The following is an 8,867-nucleotide window of genomic DNA, read 5'->3' on the forward strand; positions in this document are numbered from 1 at the left end:
TTGGGCTTTGGAATGTACACACATATTCACCATATGATTACGCCCTAAAAGTTTCATTAAGATCGTATGTCTACAAAAGAAGTTATTCAACAAATAAATTCTCATAATATTGCCCACATTGCAACGCAGCCCAAGCGCAGTCGCTGCTTACTGCGCAGTTAGCAGAGCGCAGGCTTATGCGTGCGTGTGGAAGCATGTGTATGTATGTGTGCATAAAAGAAATGCAGAATGATTAGAATATCAGCTTGGAGGGTTCAGGGTATCTCCTAGTCGAGCAGTCTCGACTGGAGCTTTCTTACTTGTTTTTATTTAAATTTAATTTTAGGTTGTAGCAGTTGTCATAGAAAATGGCCACTTTTCAGTTAATTTTATTTTAGTTTGTTACACTTTTGTTTTTAGTCGTATGCACACAGAATGGCCACTTTTTAAGTTGTAGATAAAATTTTTGTCTTTATTTGAATTTAGTTTTTTATTTGGTACATTAGTTGCTGCAGTAGTTGCTTTTAATTTAGTTTTTACATATTAATTCGTAATGACATTTGTGAAACAAAGACAATTACAATTAGTGAGAAATAAATTAGCATTTAACATTAAACATATAACATTAAACATCAACTTAATCTACTTATTTCTATTTTGCAGGTACATGGATTGGCAGCAACATGGTCATCATCTTCATCGCTGGATCGTGGCAGCTCGTCAGATAAGTGGTGCAATTAGTTGTCATCTTTCCATTTAATGGCTTGTGGTTTCTTTGCAGTTAGCGGCTGGAATCGTCATCTATGGATATGTTGTAGGCGTGCGTCCCGCGCAGCTCATCGTCCAGATTGACATCCTTATGCGATTGTGCGTGGCCAGTGTGCCTCAACAGTCGGACCGGCTGTGTCTGAGGTACTGACATCAATCATTGCCATGCACCGACTGCCGCGTACCCTTCCAACTATGTCAAAGGTAAGTGGAAAATATTATTAGTAAAGCATATCATATGTTTTGTTATGTTTTGGCATCAGCAATCAGGTAAGTGTTTAAGAGCATTTTTTTTATACCCTGAACCCATTTTCAATGGGAAATCAGGGTATAATGGTTTTGTTAAAAGTATGTAACAGGCAGAAGGAGGCGTGGCAGACCCCACAAAGTATATATATTCTTGATCAGGGCGACGAGCTGAGTCGATTTGGCCCTGTCCGTCTGTCTGTCCGTCCGTCCGTATGTATGAACGCGCCGATTGCAGAAGATATAAGAGCTAGAGACCTCAAATTTTTTTTAAAATGTCCATAATTACAGCGCGCATATCAAGCTTATCATTAAAATTCGATAACTCATCCCGATCTTTTTTTATCGATAAAAAACCTTATCGAAAACCAGTTATAAAATTATATCTTCTACACCTTTATTGCTAGAGTCTCCAAATTTTTAATGTATGCTTACATGCAATTTATACAATTTCGGTTTTTGTTAAAATTTACCTCCCACCCTTAAATTCACCCCCTCACCATCACTTTTGTAAAAAGCGTATTTCAAATACTAGAGACTTGTGCTTTGGCAATTACATGCATATCCATGTTATAATCATAATCTGAAAGTTTCATGAAGATCGTACGTCCATAAAAAAGTTATTAAACAATTAAGTTCTCATAGTAAGCGCACACTGCAGCCCATGCGTGTTTATGCGTGGGTGCTTGTGTGTGTATGTGTTTGTGTATGTGTGTGTATGTGTATGTGTGTGTGTGTATGTGTATGTGTTTTTTTTTTTTTTTTTTTTTATATTCATTTATTGACAAAATTATACAAATTGCAAGATGCGTGGTGGCTAGGATAGCGCGCGGTGCTTGCGGGACGGCCGTAAAGCATTGCTTCGCAAGCACTATGCGCTACCTTAGCCTGGGACAGCTCGTCTTCTCGATCGCTCGACTCTGCGGAGCTCCATCATCACCGTGGCCGCGAAGGTGCTTGTTAGTTCCCAAGCTTCCTCCGATTCCAGCATGGCGTTGACTAAGTTGTCCGCTCTGATGGAGCGGCCCACTGCCTCTTCCAGACGACGCCTCTCCTCCAGAAACCGTCCACATTCGAAAAGAATGTGGTTGGCGTCTTCCACATGCCCTCGCTCGCACCAGGGGCACTCGTCAGATTCCTCGTGGCCAAAGCGCTTCAAATAGCTCCGAAAGCATCCATGACCCGAGAGGATCTGCGTAAGGTAGAAGTTAACCTCGCCATGTTTGCGGTTAACCCATGGTTCAAGCTCCGGGATGAGCTTGTGCGTCCACCGCCCTTTAGCTGAGCTATTCCACCTTCTTTGCCATCGTGCGATGCTGTTCGCCCTGACAGCGTTGAGTCGCGTAGGCCCGTGCGAATTCCGCTCCACGGCTTCGGCGACCAAATACTCCAGTGGCACCATACCGGCTATGACGAGCGCCGCGTCATCGGAGATAGTCCTGAAAGCGCAGCTGACTCTGATTGCGCTCAGCCTGTAGATCGCGCAAATGCCTCGGCTGTAGCTCGGCGTTGCCATCGCTCTTGCCCATATTGGCGCAGCATAGAGGATGACAGACCTAATGACGCTCATTAGGAGGAGACGTCGTTGCTGTTTAGGTCCCCGCGTGTTAAGCATGATTCTCGAGAGAGCTCTACAAGAATCAGCTGCCTTTTTATGCACATATTCTAAGTGCTCGCGGAAAGTTAATCTTGTGTCTATCATGACACCAAGATATTTTATCGCCCTCTTTGACGCAATGGTGACGCTGCCGATCTTTATATTGGCAGTTTCCACTCTTTTGCGACTGCTGACTAGTACAACTTCGGTCTTGTGTGCCGCAAGCTCGAGCCCAGCTCCTGTCAACCAGCTTCGTATGCGATTGATACTTTCGCTGCACATATCCTCTGTATCTTTGAGCTCCTTTCCTATGGCTACGACAGCTACATCATCAGCAAAGCCAATGGTGTGCGCGCCTGCTGGTAGTTCTAAGCGCAGTACGCCGTCGTACATGATGTTCCATAGGAGAGGCCCCAGCACTGAGCCTTGGGGTACTCCAGCTGACACTGTATGAGTTTGGGGACCCTCACTCGTGTTGTATACCAGTGTTCTTCCTCTGAAGTAGCTCTTTATTATCTCTCTTAGATATTTAGGGATATTATATTGTGACAGCGCATTCAGTATCATATCCCAACTAGCTGTGTTGAAGGCATTCCTTACATCCAGGGTCGCGATGATACAGTATTCCTTCGTCCCGTGCCTCCATCTGGTGCCTTGAATAGCGGAAGTGGCCAGACCAACAACTTTGTTAAGCGCGTCCGTTGTTGACCGGGCCTTCCGGAATCCAAATTGGTTTGGTGACAGGCCTCCGGCGCTTGCAATCGCAGTCTCCAGCCTAGAGCAGATCAGTTTCTCAAACACCTTTCCCATGGTGTCTAAGAGACAGATCGGTCTGTACGAAGATGGCTCATCTGGTGGTTTGCCAGCCTTGGGTAGCAATACCAGATTCTGGGCTTTCCATTTTGCCGGGAACGTCTCTTGGATCAGGCATTCGTTAAATAATTCGGCGAATGTACTTGGGTGCAAGGCGAGGGCTAGCTTTAGCGCACGGTTTGGGATCCCGTCCGGCCCTGGAGCTGTGTTGGTTCTAAGATCTCGGAGAACTACTGATATTTCTTCCTCTGTAACTAAAACAATTTCAGTGCTCGTTGAGCCCTGATCAGCAGACTCGGACTCAGGGGCGTGAATGGAGCTTAAACTTTCTGGAAAGAGTGTTTCCACAATCGACTTAAGCTCCAGACGATCCGTAGGCTGCACCTGTCTACCTGCGTATAGTCTTTTAACTACTATCTTATATGCCCTGCCCCAAGGGTCATATTCGGCTGAGTCGCACAACTGTAAAAAACATTCTCTTTTGCTTGCCCGAATGGCCTTCTTCAGCTGTCTTCTAGCTGCCTGGTAAGCTAACTGTTTCTCAAAAAACGTTGACCTACCGCGAGCCCGTTGGTAGCTTCTTCTCGCCTGGATGCATTTGCGACGAATGTCACCTATTTGCGTATTCCACCAATACGTAGGATCATGTTGTCGCGTGAACTGCTTGCGACGTAACATGCTGCTATTGCAGGCACACTGTATTTGGGCTACCATTTGGCATGCTCTGGCCTCAGCATTACCAATTGTACCTAGAGACTGAATGGCCTCTGAAAAGACCGCGGGATCAAAAGTATCTAGCCGATACGACTCCCTCCACAATGTTGACGCCCTGGCAGGTGGCTCACCTATTGTGAACAAAAGTGCCGTATGATCGCTGCCTGTATAGCTATCGCAATGGCTCCATGTTGCTCCCCGAAAGAGGGATGAAGTGACAAAAGTAATGTCGATAACAGACCCGTATCCCGCCCGACTGAAGGTGTACTCATGGCCAGTGTTGAGCAGTGCAACATCTAGTGTCGCGAAGATCTCCAGTAGGATACGACCTCTGGCATTTGTTGTTGGGCTACCCCATTCTAGCGCCCAGGAGTTAAAATCTCCAGCTATAATGGCCTTCCGACCCCTGGCATCCTCGGCAAGCTCGTCGAGCACCGTCGTGAATTCACTGAGCTGCATGCTGGGGGCCAGATAGCAACTGTAAAGCCACAAGCTACCATATCGGCCACGTACGAACCCATTGAATGACTTAACATTCGAAAGTACGTTCGTTGAGTTGCCGCATACCCACAACGCAGCTTTGCCATTAACGTCTGTTGACCATGTCCTAGGGCAGCTGGTTCTACAGTGGTGAGGCTCACTGAGAAAAGCTACATCTATACATTTTTCCCTAATGGTCTGCTCTAGAAGATCTTGGGCAGCAACACAATGATTTAAGTTAAGCTGCAAAAACCTTAACATTTCATTTTACGAGCAGCTTCACGGTAAGATGGGCACTTGAAGCTGCCTGCTGAATGGTCCGTCTGCTTTTCACCTTTCCGGATGCAGAGGCTACATTTTGGTGGCTTGGTGCATGCTTTGGCACTGTGACCCATCTCTCCACACCTGAAACAGGTGCCCTTTAAGTCACAGTCGCTGCCGCAGTTTGCTGCCATATGACCGTAATCGAGGCACTTGAAACAGCGTTTAGGCTGCTCCACGGCTCGGATACGGCAAACTACCCATCCTATTCTAATTTTGGACAGCTCGAGCAGAGTTTTAGCTTTCCCAATTGGAAGAGCAACCGTAGCTCTTTGCTGTCCACCGAAAGCTGGCCGAAGCGATTTGATAGCCTCAATGGGGAGTGAGCTATCCTTCAACTCCACCCTAACTGCCTCCAAGATCTCCTCTTTGGTCGCTAACTCATCTAGATCGCGAATCTCAACTTGCGCCGATTCGGTAAGTGTTTTAACTACCGCTCGGTCTCCCAAGGCCTTGCCTACAGCTTCGTGCAGAGCCTCAGCGCTATGCTCCGGCTTCCTACTCAGTTGCAGTAAAAGGTCCCCCTTAGCTGTCTTCCTAATGCCTTGAACGTCGCTGCTCAGATGCTTCAAATTTGGGTCGTTTTTAACTACACGAAGCATGTCCGCATAGCTGCAACCCCCTACGCCTGAAATCGCAATCGCGTCAGTCCTGGGACGTTTTTGCATAGGCTTTCGCCCTTTGACGACTGTCCAGCTGCTCTGGTTTGTCTGTCGGGCGGCCTGGTTTGAAGTTTTAGATTCAGCTGTAGCCCGTAGAGCCATTGGTTCTTTTGGGTTCGCTGCACTTCTATTGGGCCTCGGCTTTTTTGAGGGAGTTTTCCTCTGTTCGGAGGCAACTTCCCTCGACCGCTTGGGAGTATTGCTACCTACTGTAGCACTAATGCTCGCTGCCTTAAAGTTTTCGCCTACTTTTTTGAGTGGCGTGGTCTGCACCTCACAGTTTTTAACCGAACGGTTGCAGAACGCTTCGGCCGTCTTGTGAAGGCTGACCAGCCTAGCCAGCTCCTCTCTTATTAAGGCATTTATATGCCGCTGACCCCCAAATAAGGCAGACAAACCCTCTAGTGTAGCTCCTATTTGAGCTAACGCTTCTTTTAGTGACTTGGGTGCCTGGCACTCAGCCACTGGAGCCTGGATAGAAGTCGACGGCTGCGCCAACACCCTCTGTTGTTGCTGCGGCGATCGCTGCAACGAGGAACGACGCGCAAAAGCTTGCAGCTCGTCCTCCATCATGGCATCCATTTCTGCTCCGACTACCACGGCGTGAAGCCTGTAGTGGGCAATGGCTACTACTATAATCTGAGTTTACAACCCGCAGTAACTTAAACTCAACTTGACTACAGCGAGAGCCCGAAAGTATGCACTACTTTTAATAACTGCTACTTCACTCCAGCAGCTAGGTTGCTGTCTTTGCTAAGGCTTAGCAACTCACCAACGTTAGTGAGCAGCTGATTGCCCGATGCAATTTCCAGCACTACTAACAGCTGTTAGAGTGAATGCACCTGATTTTTCTTATTGCGCAAGTGTGACGCCTAAAGTAACAAAATTTACGCGCTCACAAAAGACAAGGAGAGGAAAGAAGCCCTGACGCCAAAACACTGACGCTATCGCCCCCCCTCTCTTGCACCACCGAATTATACCGCTTGGGAATTCCACGAACCGCCGCGCAGTAAGTCTCTGGTAGTTTTTTTGAGGTCGCTGGGTACGCCGCGCCCACAGCAAACACGTTGACTTCAGTTCTTTCCACTTTCACAGGGGAAAACACAGTTCAAGCTATTGTCTACGATGGACCACGATGACATCGACCGCACTCCGTGAAAACGCAACTGTGTGTGTGGTATGTGTATGTGTGTGTGTATGCGTTTGTGTATGTATGCGTGTGTGTGTGTGTATGTGTGTCTGTATGCGTGTGTGTGTATGTATGCCTGTGCGTGCGTACGTGCCTGTGTGTGTGTGTGCGTGTTTCTTGTGTAAGCTGAAAGACGCGAAAAATTATTGAAATATCTATTGCTCCAAGGGTTCAGGGGATCTCGTAGTCGAGCAGTCTCGACTAGAGCTTTCTTACTTGTTTATTTTTTATTTTTAATTTTTTTTTTTCTCTTGTCAGATTAGTTGACCCCCATTGGCATCAGCAATCGGCAATCAGGTAAGTATATGAGAAAAAACTTTTTTGTTTCATATTTAATGGCAGCTTATATTTTTTTCTGCATTTTTTCAGGTTTAATTAATGATTTTTATTTTCAGCTATATTTTTTCAGATTTATTTATTGGCAACTAATATTTTTCCAGCATTTTTTATACCCTGAACCCATTTTCAATGTGAAATCAGGGTATAATGGTTTTGTTGAAATGTATGTAACAGGCAGAAGGAGGCGTGGCAGACCCCACAAAGTATATATATTCTTGATCAGGGTGACGAGCTGAGTCGATTTGGTCCTATCCGTCTATCTGTCCGCCCGCCTGTCCGTCTGTTTGTCTGTCCGTATGTATGAACGCGTCGATTACAGAAGATATAAGAGCTAGACACTTCAAATTCTTTTTAACATGTCCGTCATTACAGCGCGGATATTGAGTTTATCATTAAAAATCGATAACTCATCCCGATCTTTTTTCATCGATAAAAAACCTTATCGAAAACCAGTTATAAAATTATATCTCCAAACCTTTATTGTTTTTTTTTTTTAATTTACTCCCACCCCGATGTTCACCCCCTTACCCACACTTTTGTAAAAAGCGACGACTGACTGACATAGCGACGAAATGACAGAGTGACAGAGCCACTGAACAACAGGACGACTGATTTACAGAGTGACAGAGCCACTGAACAACAGGACGACTGACTTACAGAGTGACAGAGCCACTGAACAACAGGACGACTGACTGACAAAGCGACAAAATGACAGAGTGAGAGAGCCACTGAATCATTTGTCAGTTATATTTCAGTAAAACGAAGCTAGAAAGCAGCAGCAGATACCCATTAGTCAACTAAAGCTCAAATACAACGGGCTCAAAATTTGAGTGCGATCTTGGATTTGAGTGACAGTCGCCCTATATAAAGGGCAGCAGCTGCAGCATTTCTTCAGTCATCCAGGCATGGTGGGGATCAGCAGATCATGCAGTCAAGTGAAGTGAAGTGAAGTGAAGTGAAGTGAAGTGAAGTGTAGTGTAGTGTAGTGTAGTGTAGTGTAGTGTAGTGTAGTGTAGTGTAGTGTAGTGTAGTGTAGTGTAGTGTAGTGTAGTGTAGTGTAGTGTAGTGTAGTGTAGTGTAGTGTAGTGTAGTGTAGTGTAGTGTAGTGTAGTGTAGTGGTTTAAAACTCGTTAACTTTCATTAAATTTATGTATATGTGTGTATGTGTGTGTGCGCACATATGTAATGGACACTTTTAAGTTGTGTTATTTTCGTTATTTTTATTTAAATTTAATTTTAGGTTGTAGCAGTTGTCACGTTGGTAGTTCTTTAATGTTGTAATTTTGGTTTTATTTTGTTTTATTTTAGTTTGTTACACTTTTGTTTTTAGTCGTATGCACACAGAATGGCCACTTTTTAAGTTGTAGATAAAATTTTTGTTTTTATTTGAATTTAGTTTTTTATTTGGTACATTAGTTGCTGCAGTAGTTGCTTTTAATTTAGTTTTTACATATTAATTCGTAATGACATTTGTGAAACAAAGACAATTACAATTAGTGAGAAATAAATTAGCATTTAACATTAAACATATAACATTAAACATCAACTTAATCTACTTATTTCTATTTTGCAGGTACATGGATTGGCAGCAACATGGTCATCATCTTCATCGCTGGATCGTGGCAGCTCGTCAGATAAGTGGTGCAATTAGTTGTCATCTTTCCAGTTAATGGCTTGTGGTTTCTTTGCAGTTATCGGCTGGAATCGTTGTCTTCTATGGATATGTTGTAGACGTGCGTCCCGCGCAGCTCATCGTCCA

The 8,867-nt window shown here is 44.9% G+C and overlaps 1 long non-coding RNA gene across 2 annotated transcripts; it reads right to left on the reverse strand.

The window, feature by feature from the left end:
* Window positions 1–497: 497 nt before the first annotated feature.
* On the reverse strand, window positions 498–8,197 carry LOC149267679 (uncharacterized). Of its 2 annotated transcripts, none has more exons than XR_016271570.1 (2): window positions 7,641–8,197; window positions 498–940 (listed from the first exon to the last, which is right to left on the reverse strand). It is a non-coding gene; the product is annotated as an uncharacterized LOC149267679 (long non-coding RNA). The 2 variants fall into 2 exon arrangements; XR_016271569.1 differs by having other exon boundaries at window positions 7,637–8,197.
* Between the last annotated feature and the right edge of the window lie 670 nt (window positions 8,198–8,867).

The sequence above is a fragment of the Drosophila arizonae genome, unplaced genomic scaffold, assembly GCF_054131065.1.
Source record: "Drosophila arizonae isolate 15081-1271.41 unplaced genomic scaffold, UAZ_ARI_1.0 ARI_Backbone_77, whole genome shotgun sequence".
NCBI lineage: Eukaryota > Metazoa > Arthropoda > Insecta > Diptera > Drosophilidae > Drosophila > Drosophila arizonae.